Source organism: Tauraco erythrolophus, chromosome 2 (assembly GCF_009769465.1).
Source record: "Tauraco erythrolophus isolate bTauEry1 chromosome 2, bTauEry1.pri, whole genome shotgun sequence".
Lineage (NCBI taxonomy): Eukaryota > Metazoa > Chordata > Aves > Musophagiformes > Musophagidae > Tauraco > Tauraco erythrolophus.
The window spans coordinates 19,260,185-19,279,473 of record NC_141466.1 but is presented as its reverse complement, the minus strand read 5'-3'; positions in this window follow the sequence as shown (position 1 = coordinate 19,279,473).

Below are 19,289 nucleotides of genomic sequence, written 5' to 3'. Positions count from 1 at the left end.
ACGATGTCAGTTGCTCTTCCCCTATTCATCAATACTGTAACCTCATCATAGAAGGCCACCAAATTAGTCAGGCAGGATTTGCCCTCAGTGAAGCCATGTTGGCTGTCACCAATCACCTCCTTATTTTCTATGTGCCTTAGCACAGTCGCCAGGAGGATCTGCTCCATGATCTTGCCGGGCACAGAGGTGAGACTGACTGGCCTGTAGTTCCCTGGGTCTTCTTTTTTTCCCTTTTTAAAGATGGGGGCTATGTTTCCCTATTTATGGCTTTGGATGGAAAGAAGACAAACACATGAGCTGAACTCAGTGGCATTACAAATTATTTTATTTCTATCTGTCAATAATTTGGATTTCATTGAAAGTATGTCAGGTCACTGAAATGGTAGAAAAAGCCAACTAGTGTCAAAAAGATGTTTAAGAAGAACTTAATGCCTGAAAGCAATCGGGTGGTGTCATGGTTTGATGTGGAGTGGGTGGGGGTTCTGGTGGCAGGAGAGGGGTTTTGGTCCCTGTGACCTCCCCGGTTTTGGAACCGGGTTAGGCTTGGTTCTGGCCACCAGAACAGACTCCCATCCCCCTCGGGGTTGAGCCAATAGGGCGCCTCTGCGAATTGCCCTATTTAAGTCAGGACAAAGGAACCGGAAAAGGTGCTTTGCCCAGGAGTGGGGAGAGAAGGGAGGAGGGCACTGCCCCTGCTCCCTGGCTCCCGGCCGGGCGGCTGCCTGCGTCGGGCTGGCGCCGCCCACGGAGAATGGCAGCGGCGGAGCCAGCTGGGGAACTCGGGGGCACCCCACTCCCAGGGTGCCCACTGGGCTGAGTTCACCCAGAGAGGACTGAGATCTGAGAGAAACAGCTGCATCAACAGCAGGTCAGTGAGGATGGAGTGGGAGGAGGTGTGCCGGAGCCGAGTCTCCCCTGCGGATGGTGGTGAGATAGCAGGCGGCCCCGGTGGAGTAGAGACCCACTCGCAGCCCGTGGAGAGAAGATGCCTGAGCCCGAGGATGGTCGTATTGGGACGCACAAGGCAGAGAGGCATCTGGAGTCTGCGTGACGACCCACGCTGGAGCAAGTGGCTACAACTCCCTAAGTACCCGAGACTGTGGTAAAGCCCACACTGAGGCAATCTGTGGGGAAGGATTGTTTCCAGTGGGCTGGACTCACGCTGGAGAAGTTTGTGGATTTTTCCTCATGGGTAGGGGATCCATTGGAGCAGGGGAAAAGGGTGTAAGGACTCCTCTTCCTTTAAGAAAGAAGCAGCAGTAACAGCACGGAATGAACTGACCTGCACTCCCCCAGTCCCTGCCCCCTGTGCTGCTGGGGGGAGGAGGTAGAGCCGGGAGAAAAGGAAAGGGGGGGCGGAATGTGTCGGTTTTAAGATCTGGTTTTGTTTCTTTCTGTCCTCTCAAGTAACCAGTTTTGTTTCCCTTTGTCCTTCTAAGTAACCATTAACAAACTGTTTTGCTTTAAGAAAGCCCAGTCTGTTTTGCCCGGGACCATGGTTGGTGGGTGCTCCCTCTGTTCTTGTCTTAACCCTCAGTCCCTTTAATTTTTTTTTCTCCTCTCTACTTTACTGGAGAAGGAGAGACTGTGTGAGTTTTAGTTGCTGGATCAGCCTAAAACCACGACAGGTGGTTATACCAATTCTGGATGATCTGAAAATAGAGGAGTAAATTTGGTAAATTACTGACGAGCAAACAATATGCAGTTATAGCTCGTATTGATCAGGTGGCAGGGCACATAATACGCTTTCACAGGAGGTAATAGAGAAGTTCTGCACATCTATATGAGAAACGACATTGAAAATAAAGATAAAGGATGGAGGAAAGCCCCAGAATGTGGGGAATTTGATTTTCCAGCTCAATCTGGTCATGCATAAAAAGCAGATTTAAGCACTGTGCCATGACCACTGCAGAACTTTCAGCAGGCCAAATCCTGTAAAATCCCCTTCAGGAGCTCTTTCCTACCGACAGAAGCTATATGGGCTTAATTCAAGCGATATTGACAAAACAAGTTCAATTTTTGTGGACAGTTTCTCTTATATTGACTTCAAACTATTTTTATCTGTTTGTTTCACGGCTATACATTTCGACCATAAGCACAAATTAAGTTTGCAAACAGTTGCTCCATTCAGAGTCATTACTACTCTCCAGCCCTTCATCACTGACCTTTTGCAAAAGGCCGTTTCCACCCACAGTTCTGCCAGCCTGATCCAAAACCGGTCCCTCGGTGCCAGCGAGGCTGGCCAACAACCTCCAGTGAAGTGTCCAGGGGGGTGAACCAAGGAGTGCCTACACAACAGATGTGTGTGCAGTAACCTGCTGCTGGATGATGACAAGCAACGAGACGTTGTATCTTCACCTGCTCCTGCTATGTTGAGAAGGAAACGGCAGTCTGCTGCCTTGCTGATGGCTAAACCGGTACAAACAGATCTAAACCATGCTAAAACCTCGACTTTGCACAGCCTTGAGTATTATACTTGCTATATTGATTTGGAAATCAGTACCGCTAACCTGGTAACCCCCTTGTGCAAACATATTTAGAGCATTCTAAAATGTTTTTTTTTTCACTGATGTGATATTCCTATAAATTTATCTCTAATACAATAACTTATTTTATCATAATCTACAGCAGGAAGTTGTGTTGCATCCTGAGCCAATATATAAGCACAAAAGAAGATAAGTATCTTATCTACATATTTTCTTTATTTATCATCTCACAAGACCATTTTAGTTTAATCTTATCTAATTATACTGTAATGTAAAATAGTGTAATTTTTAAGTAGTTCTATGTGGCCTTTATTAGCCTAATGTAGCAAAAGAAACATCCAAAAAACTACTGAGCAGGCCAAATAAAGCTGCAGCATAGCTGGGAGGGATGAGCTGTAAGTTATTACGTTGTTCCTGTGCTATGTGGCATGGAATGTGCCACACTGAGGGGTGCTAATAGCCCTCAACTGTAGCCAGGTCTCCTGGAATGCCCTTTTGTGGCATTTTAAAGCATACAACTTGAAACCAAGAAAACCAGCAGAACAAATGGATAACTTCTGATATAAAAATGCTTCAGTCCCAACATTGCATTTATTACACAATTAATTTCTAAATGATGCTCCTTATTTAAAAAATATCTTCCTTGAGAAAGCTACCCAGAAGTTATTACTATATGCAAATATATTTTGAATATATAAATACATAACATATAACATTATTATGTTTTTCTAATCATAAGATTGCGTTAACAGGGGTAAGGCTGCCTATCTGCTTTGATTCTTCTATCTGTACATTCGCTTCCTGGATGTGCTTTATAGCAGTACTGCACGTTACCAGTTTTATAACTGGTGAATTATTGCCTGAAGTGTAACCTTCAGGTGCAGTTTCGCACCATGCCTTCTGCGTGTTTACATACCATCGTAAGGGTTTGCTCTTCCCTTTCAGTTCACCTGAATCACGAGGTCTGCAGAACTTATTGTCCTGCTGAGTGAAGTGAGTTGTAAAGCTATATACACGCACAACAGACCTGGAGAACCAATACTGGCAGGCAAGTAATGCATATTTGAGCGCTTGCCAGTGCCTGTGGCCACATGGTGGGCAAGTAATCCCGTACTGTGCCTGTCAGCCACCCATCTCTCTAGTAGAGTACGAACTGAACAAGTCTTCCCAAAGGCAGCGTCAGAGTTAGAAACTGCAAAAGTGGCTTAATACTTGGTAAAAGCTCCACCTAGGCACTCTACATGTCTGAGGAATGCAAATATTTTGCAGCACTCTGATCCTAGTAGGAGGTTCCTTCTTTCTAATCTCATAACAACTCCAAATCCAATCATTTTATCCTGTGAGACAATTTCTGCATGAAAATAGCAAACTCAGATATCTTTCTTAGTCAGAGGATTTGAAGCTTAAGTCATTCTGAAAGCTCCACTGTAATTAATATTAAAAAAAAGAAAGAGCCTGCTAATATAAAAAATAGCAAGCCCAGCATATGCAAGCAAGAAGCTTAATTTCTTGATTTAAATAATGTAGATACAGCATTAAAAAAAATTTTAGAAGATACACAAGAAAGATCATACTTTAAGACATGAATATATCTACTTTTTCTAGCCAAGGTTCAGTTCACTGGAATAAAAACATTTTGACAGAGAGGTACCAAAAAGAGGTAGCAGAAGCTGACACCCTGAAAATTATGGCATATTGTGTAAGCGTATCCCAGAGTAGGGACAAATTCTGGGACCGCACACTGACAGTCACAATAATTATTTAATCCTGCTGGAGTTAATGGGATTACTGCTGCCCTTCCCTGTTTTTCCTTTAGAATAATCTTGCATAACAGAGAGAGTTTGGTGCAAAATGTACATGTCTTCCCAGCTCAGGAATCAGAAACCCATGAGAAGAAACCTGAAGACAAACTACCCCTAAAGCAAAAAACTAGTGCTTCCTGTTAGAAGTCAGGACACAAAGAAAACTTGACGTACACCCTGTCTCGGAAAAGGTTTGACAAAACATGACTCCATACCATTCAGCAGCTCCAAACAACTGGACCATTTGGTACTCTGGGCGGGTAGGCTGGAGCAGATCCCATTGTCGCTCGACTTTCTTGTGTAGTAGAGGCCACCTTGCACCATCATCCTTGTTGATAGAAAATAAGGGAGTGGTACATCCCTTTTTTCAAAACAGATGATCTCAGCTCCTGGCACAGAGCATTTGACTGCCCTGAGTTCAAGCAGATCAACGTCTGGCTGTGCTCTACCGGACCGCAGACCCTGAGCCTTCACATCATCTCAGCAAGATGCTTATCTGCTACTGCTACTGCATTTATGCAGAAAATGCGGCAACGCTCAGCAGCTGGCCCAAGGTGTGTCCCTGACAGACATAAATACCTTGTAGCCGTTTGCATAAAGTCTCACATACTATGTTAATTCGGTACAGAGAGTGACATGCCCCAGAAGAGCTAAACAAACCCAATGCTCAGAGTGCCAAATTTGTGCAAAAGTTTTGCCGTTCCATGAAAGGAGTCCCATTGGAGGTAGGGTTTGATAGGAAGATAGTCTATCGTTTAACTGACAGACCTAAGGTGTTGTATGGGAGCCAGCTGTGACTTCCAGAAATTTAGCATGAAATCCAGAAAATAAGGAATTTGTTGTCTCTATTCATTTTTGAACTAATGTAGCACCTGAGCTACATTTTTAGAATGGTTTCAACCTTTGTATAGTCCCCCTGTTATCTGTTGCAATTACATGGCAAAATGAACCACTTAGTCTCATACTAAAAATGCCATTTTTGTATTATGTTTACTACATTATCATATATACTGATAATAATCATACAAACTCTTGCTACTTTTCATACTTGTGCTTTCCATTAAATGCACTTGTGTCATTTAAAAAAATCAATAGCTGTATTATTTTCAGATTGCCTCATGTATTGTGGCACTGTAAGAAACTAGGTGTTGGAAATAAAATGTTAAGCCACCCAAAGCCACTGCAGTTAATCATATTTAACACCTGACTAAACTGGGCTCGCCCAGAGCTTTTGGTAGGATTGGGAATAAACAGTCCTGCTCAGATAATTCTGTTGTATTACGTGAAGGCTCATTAATAGCTGCAGTTTCTATTAAAGCTGGTTGTAATTCTAGAAGCCAAAGGCCCTGTTCAAGTTTAGGAATATTTTGTATCACTCATTTCTCTGGTACAGCAGGTCCTACCATTTATTTTTCTATGACCTACAGACAGACTGACTATTGATCATAGATCTGTTTGCTTTTAATTAATATATCATCATGAGAAGCATATGAGAGGAGATTGCAGAGAGTACATTCTGCTGGTTGACCTCCATAGTGATGCCATAGCACTAAGTTGCTTTTTATTTATTCCCTGTAATGAAAATGTACATGCTCTACAACAATGAAAGTGTTACTTTTGTCATATTTATCCATATTTCCACCACCAAACTGATGTGAAAACTCAGCTTTTCTGTTGCCTGAATAACATAATTCCCCCAAACAACTCTTACTTGAAATGGAACAAAAGACCCATCTCTGAAGAGCAAGCAGAGAGCAAAATGTTAAGGCAGGGCAGGCATTGGTGTGGAGAGCCAGGGCTTCTTTGAAACAGGGTGTGATTACGGAGAGATTCCCAAAGAGTCAAGATGAGCAGAGCAAGGAAAGGGGACAGGACCTCAAGGGTGTCCTGCTGCATTTTACTCTACAAGGTATGCTTTTTCCTTTGTGGTAATGCTTGAACTTGACTTTTTTTCTCTTAAAATGAACAGCCTTTTCTTTTCTTATGTGGCTTAGCATAACAAAGGATCAGGCTTTTAATGGTAGCTTGCTTTTCTTCGGCTTTTAGACACTGGAAAAATTCTGATTTCCTCAGAATATATATTTTACCTCTAGAGAAATGGCCTTTTTATCCTTCTGGATCCTTTCTGGTCCCTCTACATAATTTTCTTAGGTTCCCATAGTTCTCTCATCTTCAATCCATGAAGATCTGCACTTGAATCTTCCCAGTACCTATGGTTGGGACACTGCAACTGTGTGTACCTGGGCCTCTGTCACTGCTGGGGGCATTATGGTGGTCATAACCACTGCTTCCTGTACTAAGTTTAACACTGACTACACTGTTCCCGTGCTCATACTTTAAGATCCCCTATATCAGTTCCCCCTTTCATAGGACTCACAGGCAATCCCCAGCAATTCAGCATCCCTGCAGCAATACCTTTACCCAGAGCAAGCTGTCTGGAAGGAGACAGGCCTTCCTGCAGGGAAAGAAGTCTCAGGAATTTCCAAATTCCTTCTCCTTCCTGTTACTGAGCAAATCTAACAATCTCTCCTTTGACAGAGGGTCCTAGAAAAACACAGCCTCCGTAATTGCTGAAGGACTGATGCAGATTAAGGGGAAAACCGGGTTAAACAAGGGATAATTCACTTCCAGAGCCTCTGTTCCACAGAGAATGCTGACCAGGAGCATACACAGTGGAGGGACAACATCCTGGGGAGATCATAGGAAAAATCCCGTTGCTGAAAACCAACATGCTTCAAGCAAAAACAGAAGGGCAGATAGGTGCAGCTGTTATCAATCAGCTCCTTAGACAACAAGTTTAGGAGTCGTGGAGAAAAAGAAACAAGCCTTCCCTCGGGCTCAAATTCCTCCTTGGAATTTTTCAAATGTCCATTATTGCAGAGTAATTCCTGGTCCGCCCTGTGAAGAGCAGCTATTGCCAACCTCTTTACCAGCTTGACAACCCAGCCAAGGAAACCAGCAAAAATTTGACCAACTGTACAGAAACCATATTGGCTAACTAAGAAAATATACACCTTAGCAGTACATTAGCAGGTCTGTCCCATTAATCAAAAAAAAGAACAAAAACAACAAAGCATTGATGTATTCTGATCATGTAGGTACTCAGACATTGATTTTTGGTTGTTTGCTTTCAATAAACATAATTAAATTACAAAATTAACTTCCTGCAAAGTTGTTTATAGTACCAATTCAGCTTTTCTCCCTGACAATGTAAAACTGCAGAGTACATTACCGCTACACTGAATGCTTATATACTAATGTTAAAAGCAATCAAACCCCAGCAGTTTCCCTAGCATAGGAATGGGTTTGTTTTGTAATGACAATGCTGACCGAATAGCAAAAGTTTCTGTAAAAAAAATGCATTTAAATCTTGAGCACATGTCCTTGTACAACACCCTAGTCCTTAGGGCCCTTAGTTCTGGTTCCCAGCTCCCTCCTCATTCCTAGAGCTGCCCCAGGTATCCATCCACCTCGTCTCTAACTCCAGGTAGCCCAATCCACCTTGACATTTACTTGTCCTTCTTGACTTATTGCAGGCAACATTGTTCCTGCCACTCGCCCCTCTGGCACCATGCTCCCCTAGCAGTTCTTGCAAGGAGAAGAGGGCCTGAAGTGGTGTACTCAGGAGAAGAGAGGGGGAAGGAATCTCAGGGAGAATATTCTGGCCATATAGACAGTGCATCCACATTAATATTTTGGTTTGGAAGATCTTTCTCTCTGAAGATCCATTCCTAGAGGCGTGCATTGTGATCATGTGTACGGCAGCAAGAGGAGGACCCTCCAGAAGTACCCTGCATCATTGCTGTATGTTCTCTTTGCTTCCAAAGTGCGTTCTTGTGCTCCTGGATATTTCCAAACCCTCCTTAAGCCTCTGGACTCTGACCTGAAACCGAGGAGAATTCAGTAATGAATGTAGTTAATTTGAAACTCATTATTGTTTCTAAGGTCAGTAATGGGAAAACTATCAGCAAACAGCCCTCCTGAGAACACAACTCTACAGGGATCTAATGTTTCCCGTAACCAAACACTGCCACAGAAACTAACACGATGTTTGCCTACTCAACCTGCCCATCTACTGCCATGCTTTCCCTATTGCTTAAAGCAGGCCTCACAAAACCTGAACTGAAAGTATGCAGCAGTTACAACAGCATGCTTATGTCACTCAGAATAGGCTTAATAGCATGTGTTACTTGGGCATTTTAAATAAATCATCCAAACTTGTTTCCACCTTGCACTTGTTGAAAAAGTGTTGAATCTCTTCTTTTTGGTTTCTGCATCTGGGAAGCAAAGGCTAAGTTTCACTATCTGTGCCTCAATAAAAAACAGTCAAAAATGTTTTCTGTAAGTACTGCGTATCTTCCACGATCAGCCAAGGTTTACATCATGGACAAATATGCTCATTTGTATTCAGAGGATGCAGACTCAGAACGCGTCCAACCTATTTCCCTACCACAACCTTGTCATCCCCCGCTTCAGATTCCTCTGTTCCCCAGGCACCACCCTGATTTGTAATCTCAAGAAAGTAGAAGATGCTTGATGATCTTGCAGACTTGCATGACAACTGTTTTCACTGTGGATTTTCCAGCCCAATTGACTGCCCACTATCTGGCAAACAGGCTAGCTTTGCTAACTTCTAGAGCGTGAATGCTATTTGCTTATCTGTCATCAGAGTGGCTCTCACTCTGGTGTCTCTTTGATGAAGGCCAGGGCCACTACCTCTTCAGCATACAATTTCATTTATGTGGCTTTCTTCGCTGTGAATTTCTTCATCCATTGCTAGTCACCCAAAACCTGCAACACAAAATTTCACCTTCTAGTGTGTTTTTTTAGGCCCAGAAACATTATTCCAAAGTGTGAAGTTATTTTTCTCTCCTCCTCAAAATTTCATCATTCTTGTCCCATCACTAATCACCATTTTAGAAGGACTTAAGTTCCACAGATATGAAAGACATGCAAACCACAAATGTAAGATACATTACCATTTACAGATCGCATGCTGATGGCACGGAGAAAATTGACAAGTATGTATTTTTATTTAAAGAAAAAGAAAAACTGTATTTTAGAAAGCACTGTGCAATGGAGAATTGTGGAAAACTGATTCTAATATCTTGACTCTGGAAAAATTCTGCACAGAGAAGTGCAATGCAAGTTAGCACAAGGAGACCTACTCGCATTTTGGTGTGGCTCCACCCAGTACAACCACACTTGGTGAAGCCGAGTTGTGTCAGGCTGAGCAGCTATGCATGAATGTACTCTCATGTTGCACTGTCAGCTGTTGCAGGCTGACAGCATACTTTCTTGTGTAGTCATATCTTTCAACCTTGGGATTGTCACCCTGCTTTGACTCGAAAGTCTAGAGAACTAGCTCAGATGGAGATGTCAGTACTGCAGACACCCAGAGTTAGATAATATGAGTTTCAGTGCTGATGCTGTAAAGATAGAAGACAAATGCTCTCACATCAATGTTCAGCATGGGGTTTTGTCCCCTTTCTTTAAAAATTCCCTAAGAGACATCAATATTTTCTCTCCAGTAATGCATCAATCTTTCAATCCCTGAAACAGAAACGTATGCTTTTACACAGCTGTTTCATGCAGCATTCATGCAAAATTCTTGGCAGCTTAAATAAATTATATTAATAAAATAAATTATTCCATAGATTATGATTTATTATAACATAGTTTGTAGTGTTCTTGAAAATGTGTAATAGAACTGTTGCTGTTGCTGCACAGGTGGTTCAGTCCTCTGCTCACTCTTCCCAGACTGCCACCTTTATGCCTACTCTTCCAGTAGAACAAGTAGACCCTTTGGTGTACCTAGAAAATTTAATGAATCCTTGTTTAAAATAGGTCAGATGATTCATGCCCTAAACCTACCTGTTCTTCTACACTGACCACCAAGGGAAGCCCTGTGTGACACATCTTAGTTATCAACATCTGCACTGAATATATAAAAGTTAAATGAGATGAATTTCTCTGATGGTGTCTGTAACTGCTTCAGACATTTCATAGCAAAAATGAAACATATGATACCTTCCAAAGAGCTCAAATACATGATTTTTGAAAGCCAAGGAAGGACCTGAAAGCTCCTTGACCAACGGAAAACATTGATCAGCCTTTTCACGAATCTTTTTCCCATGGAATGATTAACGTCTTAAAACTGTCCATGAAGTAAATGCACACAGACATAGTTGAGAGGAATACAGCAACAGGAAAAGGTGCAGAGATCTGGAGCAGATAATCTGAGGCAGAGGACATAAGCAGAACCTGGACGGAACTTACAGAGGGTCTACATAAATAATATTTTATAAAAATATTTTATAAAAATATTATATATTTATATATTTTATAAAAAATATATTTCTGTGTAAAATTCAATATGGAAAGTTTCTCAAACTGAAATATATCCATTTCTAGGCTAGAAAATTAAACTGAGAAAACAGTAAAACTCTAGTAGTCATGCCAAGTGACATAGCATTAACATGCTGAATTACATTATTTTCCTGACATAAACAGACATGGATACAAAGAAAGATAAATTCTTAGATTACCTGTCTAAATCTTGCCATTTCTCCTATAAAACTAGAGACTGAAGAGACTATCTGAATTAACTTCTTGCTCTAAATTACAGAAAAGAAACCTAAAGTAATGTTTGCACATTATGCTTTACAATTCAAAGAACTAATTTGAAGTTATTAACCTCTCATACCCCAACTATGTTAGATGACTGTAAGTCAAGAAAATCTGTACTGTCTCCTACCATTGTTTATGTATGTCACTCTTACTACAATGAACAAGTTTCGTTGTTGGGGGCAAGTTTAGATATAGAGTATCCAGATCAGAAGATTTCTTCAGATGAAGAGCCTTGAACGTCTTGCTGAAATATGAATTAAAGAGACCAGAGAGATGGTAGGTAGGATAATAAGAGATTTTATTTTTTTTAAATGTGCAATCAAGTTATGTTGTATGTTGCAAGTACTAAGTTTAAAAATAAATCAAATTATTATGATTAAACTGATTGTATTGCTAAAGATGTGCCTTTTTTCATAACCAAGCAGCATATATTTTATAATTGCACACAGAATGAAATTACTAGTAAGAGATACTCTGCTGATCAAAGGACAAAAAGGCTCCTGCACTTGCAGTTAGTAATAAGTGTGTAAAAGTTCAATGTGTGTTTTCTGCCACAGTTGGCCTCGCTGATGCACAAATGCAAAGCTGCCATCAGAGACAGTTGAGCAATTTAGACCTTAGCTAGTATTTTGAAAACACAGAGGCAAGGGTAGTATTAAACTACTAAAGAAATATTTATGAAAAGTAAGGGCACAAAGTACACACTGGTTTAATCGGCGACTACTGATCCATGGCAAAAAAAAAGGAGCGCAGTCATGAAAAACTAATATTTTTTGTCAGCACCCTGTTGGACATTATGATCAGCTCCACTTATGTACACTTCTTATGTGAAAACTTTGCCTTCCAGTCTCCAAAACAGCTAGATTACTTTTTTGTATCATCCAAAAATATGCCCTCTGTCACAATTTATCCTAGAGCAACTTTCAGAAATGAGTCACGACCTTTGTTTAAAGGTTTTATTTTTGAAATGCTGACACAAGCTTACCTTTAGCATTGTCAACAGGGAACACTACTACAGAGAGACTTAAATGACGCTGTCACGTAGAGTAGAATAAATTATTTCGATTGTAAACCAGCTAATTATACATTAAATCTGTTATCTATCTACTTCCCCTTGTTATAAGAAAGCTTTTTCCTGCTATGCATGAAATACAGCAACATGTATAAAGCCACAAAAAGAGCCATTTTGGTTTTATCATATCAGTATTGCTCAATGTCTTATTTTAAGATTGGTATTTCTATTCATGTGATAGCCTCGTGTTTTCTTTTGGCTTCAGTTTCAGAGTTTTAAAATTTTGAATGTACACATTGACAAACACCCCAGAGGTCAAATCCCAATTTATTAATGTCTGAAATCTCATTATTTTTGAACAAATCTCATTAGTTTAAGAGTTAACTGGTGATTTTTTTATGCTTCGGCTTATTAAAATTGATAATAATATAACCAATGTAAATCCCTTCTTTATATAAATGAGCAATTAGAAACAATGTAAGCAATTACAAGCTATATAAATATTTTTTCATTACTTTTGTGATAAATGATGAAATTTTCCCTGCGGAAGGTTGATTAAAAATCAGTCACAATCAGATGTCTCTGCAGAAGTGACCAGCATAATGAGGAGACAGCCTAGCTTTCCTCAATCAAGTCAACTTAATAAAGATCTCCTATGTGTTCATTTAGTATTTAACTACAGTACATGCCAAAGCAATTAAATAACTAAAATACCTAATTTTTGCAATGTTTCTCTTGTTCTCTCACTATGAGTGAATGGAGGGGTGAGGGTAGAGCAGATACAACCTGAATTCCTATGGTAAAAATAAGCAGAATAAAATTTAGTTTTGACGAAAAAATCTTAAGTAACAACACAGGGTGCAGTTCATTTTCCTCCCTGAACCCCTCTCTGAGGGTCAGTTCTGATTATCCGGTACCCCAGTGACAGATGACAATAACTGATACTGTAAATTATCTTTTCTTCCTCTCAAATGAGCTACAAGGAATCTGCCTTTTTCATTCTGCTATGCGTGCTAATACTTCTGTACATCGATAGCTTTGTAGATTGTGTACCTCTGTTGACTACAAATAATTTTAAAAGTTAAACATGTAAATGTTTGCAGGAGCAAGGCCTTTGTTTGCATATTGACTTCCTTTAGATTGGACTAAAATGACCGATATGAACCAGGGGCATTTGGAGATTGTGGAAGGGGAGAAAGAATGAGTTTTGCTTACATATGTTTAAGATTTCTGTTGACTGACAGCTTTGTTTTCAAGTGCCACAGGAAGGCTCAGGTCATAAGGAAAGCTATTGGTTTGCTTCATTTAGCAAGGCAATCTTGGATGTTTTTAGGACCAGACTCAGTAATTTTCTTGCTTTGTATTAGTGACTGCAAATCAACATTGCTTCAAAGACAACTGATGCCACAGGGCAGAATGAGGGAAGTTTAAGTGAGTCTTTTCTTTTTCAGGAACGCAACTGCAAAACATCTCAAGCAGCAGTTTCCATGTACTTTTTAATTATCTAAATATAAGGATTGACACAAGTTTTCAGAACACTGAAAAGAATAACATTGATAAGAAAAAAAGCAGGATTACCCAATTCTCTTTCTTCAGTCGCTCTTTGAAGTTCACCTGTAACTAGTTTAGAAAAGGTTTATAATATATATTTAGTAAATTATGTACAAATAGAAAGTGAAGTAGAAGGCAACCACAACTGAGCTAAAGCATTTATAACTAATCTTCATAGAGAAAGACGAAACATTTATGTTGTAATCCTTACATTGTGAATTACATTCGTTATTGCATTCAGTACATTATATTAATTAATCAAATGCATACAAAAAAGTGTATAGGCATGATAGTCATTGCCTAACAAAGAGGAGTTGAAGCTAATGACAGAAGAGGGCTACAACAGATATAAACCAATTTGCTTAGGTTAAAATTGGTTTGGAGAAAGATGGTAACGGCTTCTACTCCAAAAGTAAACAATGTTTTCAATTTCAAAAGGACAAGCTTTGATAAACAAGGGAACTTACTTGTGAAGTCAGGGACTGAGGAATTCAAATATTGAGGATAATACAATTATTTTAAGTGAAAAGGATGAAAGTACGTGAACTTGGTGTCTCAAGAAAGCAGGGAAAGTTCTTCTGAAGAGCTTCAGAGCCAGTTGAGTAAATAACCACAAGCAAAACGCAAAACATTTACAAAATGGCAAAGAGGATTAAGCACAAAGGAAATGTTATCTGAGGGATCAAGAAAAGGAAGGACAAAGTGAGAATTGCCAAAAGTCAAGCTGAGTTAGACTTCCAAAAAGATATGAAAAGCAAACAACAAAAAAGATTCTTCATCCCCATAAACAAAAGACAATAAATAAAGGACTGTAGTGCTACGGAATATGAAACAGAGAGAGACGGAAGATAATCTTGGCAAAAGATAAATTGCACTTTGCTATTGATTGGAAACGAACACTTTGCCTCAATTTTTAATGAGTACAATGACTGACCGTGGGAGCAAAGACAGTTTCGATAACAGCAGGTGTGCAGAAAAGCACATTTCAGAACAAAGGTGGCGCGGAACTCAAGAAAATGAATGCAGCCTGCTCGAGAGACCGCATCTTCTCCACTCCATTCCTGAAAGGAACTAGCACATGCCCTCATGGGTCTAGTGCCAGGTGAATGGCGAGGAGTAAATTTCACACCTATCACTGAAAAGGTGTTTAATTCCAGCAGTGGTATTTTCATAGCCCATCACCGTGACATCCAGGCCTGCAGAGCACACATGAACTAGCAGCAATTACAATTTAGGCCAAAATTGAAATTCCTAGCCTTTTTGTTTCATTCGCCTTTTCCAAATATAATTGAGTGATTATTCTATTTGCCGAATATTTGCTGCTGGATATGTAAGCTAAACTCTGAGAAGCTTCAGTAGTTTCATGTTTTTAATAAGACAAAATACACACTGCCCAAGTATTAGATGTATGCCACTTCTACTTTTACAATTTAACATACACAGAATTTTACAGGACTGACTTCATTGTAAAAGCTTCGAGGTTTTTTTGTCAGCAATTGTCATTTGTCAGGAGATAAACTGCGTGGCAGTACTACACTTACAACTATCAGTCAAATCTGAACTAACTGCAGAAGAAACCATAATGGCATCCTGAAAAGAATTTCATAGAAGGACAATTTTTTTCTATTTTCTCTCCTCATTTAATTTAGAAGGGTATTTGCTGGTTGTAGACAATAAATTCATTTATTTGATAGGAAATAGCCATATGAGATGCTTGCAATCACTATTTTGAGCTGAAAATAGCTCAAATTACTGAAAGATCATTGCTGCTTGCTACTATGACACAATTTAGAATTTCTGTGATGTAGAAGAACAGCCTAGATTTGCTGAGAAATTCTGTTTGACTCTGAACTATGAAGTTGGCTGCAGTTGATGTCCTCTCCATACGCAGAAATCTGAGAAGCGGGGCAAGTAAATCAGAATAGGAATGGAGGAGCAGGGCCAGGTTGGCAACATTAGACATGAGTGCTTTTGTTTTTAAAAAAAGGGAAAAAATGCCTTGGAAGTCATGCATTCTCTGTGCCTACGCTGGCTCTGTAGCAACTTGCTTTTCTGTTCTTTTGTAGCAACCATCAAAACAATTGAGGAAGACAGCAAAAGCGCTTCTCACAGCACACTACAGTTTTTGCTTCTCATGGTCACATATTGGGGTTGCATAGAATTAGTGTAACATAACCTTTACATAAATATTAACAATGAATGTTCTCCTTCACAAAGAGTGAGCATGATTCTTTGCTGCTCATTGGGTGGAGGGCTGGTAAAGGCAGCTTTATTCCCTATTTGAATCTTCATTTTTCTTGGCAATGCCTCTCATGTAAGTTGGCAGCTCTAAATTACTTTGCTGCCATAGCCCCCTATGGATCATTGCAGCAGCTCAAAATAGCTGTTCAAAGTGAGGAAACCTCTACACAAGGAGTATTCCCTAGGGAGAAATTTCAAGAACTCTACAGTCTCTTTGTGCTACTGGGAAAGTGTAAAGAGACTGGATAAGAGTACAGAATTCATCATTGTCCTTTCCGTACAATAAAACATTCATACTTTCTCATCTTGCTTTCTGGACTTGATTGTTGACACCAAGCTTGCCCTATTCAAGAATACGCGCAAGAGCAAAGATTGCTACACGCTGACTCTGTGAGCTTTGTGTCCTGCAGCTGGTTTAGCAATGAAAATGGGGAACAGCGTTGGCACCGTACAGGCTTGCATCCCATTTCTGACTGCCCCAAAGCTCTGTTTCGGCATGCAGGAACTCTGAACTGCTCTGACTGTGAGCTCCGTTACACATCTAACACAAAAGATGCAAAACGGAGTTGATAGAGTTACAACAGATTTTTACGATACACAGTATCCTCCTGCACACACGGTAATGCACCTGACCAGTTACGGCCTGGTGTGCCAGCAAATTACTACAAAGGAACCAGATCATAAACACTTTTTGGCCCTGTGTCTCGCAATCATATGATAGTATCTGAGCCTTCCTGTCTTCCCAAGCCTTCCTTCCTCCAGATTCAAATGTTTGGCTAATGTTATTAAATCAGTTTGAAAACTGCTCTAGCTAAATTAGCGCAACCCTTTGAAAGGGCATTTTCAAACCTGCCAGTCCTTCAGCTCCTGTTCTGCCCTTTATCTCTGGATAATCTCAGTTGTAAACATGAGTTCAGTGACCATCCTTCCAATGATGACTCACAGAACCTCCCTCTAATCCACAACAATCTCCTTCTGTCCTTCCTGAAACCTCAGCCTGTCTCTCAGACAATACTGCGTTCATGTCTAGTTGTCAGTCAAGTTCAAAAAAGAGCTTTCAGTGTTTCCCTCCTTTCTCTCCTCCACCTGTTTCATGTGTATCTTTCACCAATCCAGCTTCTCATGAAGGAAGGCCTGCAGCCTTCCGCATTAATATAAACCTCTTTTTAGGTGTTCATATCCATACTCTCTGGCTTTAAATATACTACATCACCCTTCTACTTTTCTATCACATCAGACAAAGTATTTGTCTTTTTTTTTTTTTTTTTCAAATTCTTTCACTGTTTCATCTTACTGAGCATTGAGATAATTTCCTTCCTCATGTCAGCTGGTGACATTGGGCTGTATCGTCCCTTGTTAAACTTTCAAACAAGTACTTTACACCATTTTGTAGGTTATCCTTCACACTGAGAAGCTTCTCAGAAATAAAAAAGAATTTACTTCATTTTTTAAAACTTTCTCCTTCTCTTCAGTGTCTTAGAAACATTCTTACGGGCGATTGGTGTGCCTTAAAACCCAGAGACAACAGTCACAGCTGGTGGGTTAGGTCCACTCAGACCAGTGTCTGGTAGCAGGTAAGAAGACATTGAAGTCCTAAATTGCAAAAGTCAGAGAAAGCACTAGTTGAAGTGGACAGACAAGAGCAGAGTCAGACTTCAGGAAATGCTGGAGTTCACGTGCACGTGGTCTAAGACATGTGGTGAGATCACACTATAGTCAAAGATCAGGAAGTCAGAGACTCCTTACAAGACAGGATCCAAGACAAGAAGAAGATACATCTGGCTGGAGCAAAGTCACACAGATCACTTGAAAACAGAAAGTAGGATTGAGTACCTGACTGAAAACCAGGGACTAATTTTAAATAGGAGACAGGACCAGGAACTCCTATTATGGATCCAGAAACTAGAATGGGAGGGGGGTAGTATTAAAAATAAACAGGGAATATGGCTGGGCAGAGTTCACGAACTCTCAGCTGTAGCTTCATACGCACTTTAAGCTGATACAACCCATAATGGCTACTGAAACAAGTGGTCCTGCACTCCCCATCCATAATTTCTTGTGCATGCCCAAGCAGAACCTCATATTTATACCAACACAACCGTTGATGTAGCTGGGACGTGAAGTGGCTTGGGAAACTGATGCAAGTTAAAGCTGATCACGATTAAAAACTATTAACCATGATTAAAACCAAGTAGTTAGCATTAAACCTGATGCAGTCCACTACATAGCCACGAGGCACTTGTACTGGCACAAAGAAGGAGGCAGAACGCAGGCAGAAATAAATGGTTGAGAAAAGAAGACTTTATTTTTATGGTAGTAACAACTTACACAGAGTTAATAAACACCAGTGAAACCACAGCACTGGAGAGCATGTTCCTTTGCCAGCTCTAAGGCTGTGTTAAGGGTGCCTACATTGGCGACTAGCCACCTAGGGAATGATGCACACCCAGCTGCTTTGGGAATGACTCACTGACTCAATGAGTCACTCCTCCGCTGGTGGACAGAGCCCACTGCCTATTATGTTGCCCGATACTATCTCACTGTCTCCTAGTAGGGACTCATTCATCTGGCCTCAGCCATCTGCTGCTGCTTGTCCCATGCTTTATATTGTAAGCTCATTGGGGCAGACAGTATTTTCTGTTCTTCGTTTGTTCGGTAGTGAGGGTTTCCTCGGACTATAAAGTATTGCAACACTGGACTATAAGGTATTATAACGTTGACGAAAAGCGTTTTAAACGACCATAAAGCTGTTTAGTTTGCAACAATTCGTTCCAAGTATATAAAAAAAAACATTGTACGTTATCAAATATTTACAGATGCACATACACCCACTGCCCCCCGGCAGCCGCCTTCTCTTCTCTGTGGTGCATGCAGCTCCACAAGCCCTCCCCAGTCACTTACTCCTGCCACACACACAGACATGTATGAGTAACTTCTTACTTCTCGGTCACACACCCACAGCTCCTCGAAAGGAAGAGGGGAGCGGGAATTAGGTTCAGTTAAGCTTCCTCTTTACTAGCCAGTAATACACATTAGGAAGGCACGGAAGGAAAGAAGCGTTGGGTGCACAGAGAGTCCCGCCGCTTCGGCCCGGGAAGAGCCTCTATTCTCGGACTTGCTCCTTACTGCGCGCATACTTGATTCGGGGTCTGCTCCCCCGTCGTCTCTCGGCCATATTCAGCCCCGCTCCCCCTCGCACCCTCCCCGATCGCTCACCGCCGACCGGAGGCCGCCCTTCTCCCCCCACCCCTGGCGGCCTGACCCCGGCGCGGCAGCCAAAGCGCGTCCCCGGGCGCCGTCGCTGTCCCGGCCCCGCCACCGCCCGCGCTCCCCGCTCCCGCTCCCGCTCCCTGCGGGAGAGCGGGCGGGCTGCAGTGGGGCGGGGCCAAAGGAACCGGCATGTGCCTCGACAGGCGTCAGCGGCGTCCTATGGGAAGCAGGGAAAGGCAGGCCCGAGCGGCGGCGGCCCAATGGCAAGCGCGATCCTACGTGACGCGCGGTTTACCGGCGAACTATAAAAGAGGCTGCGTGTGCGCTGCCCGCTCGCTTACACAGTATGGCCGGCGA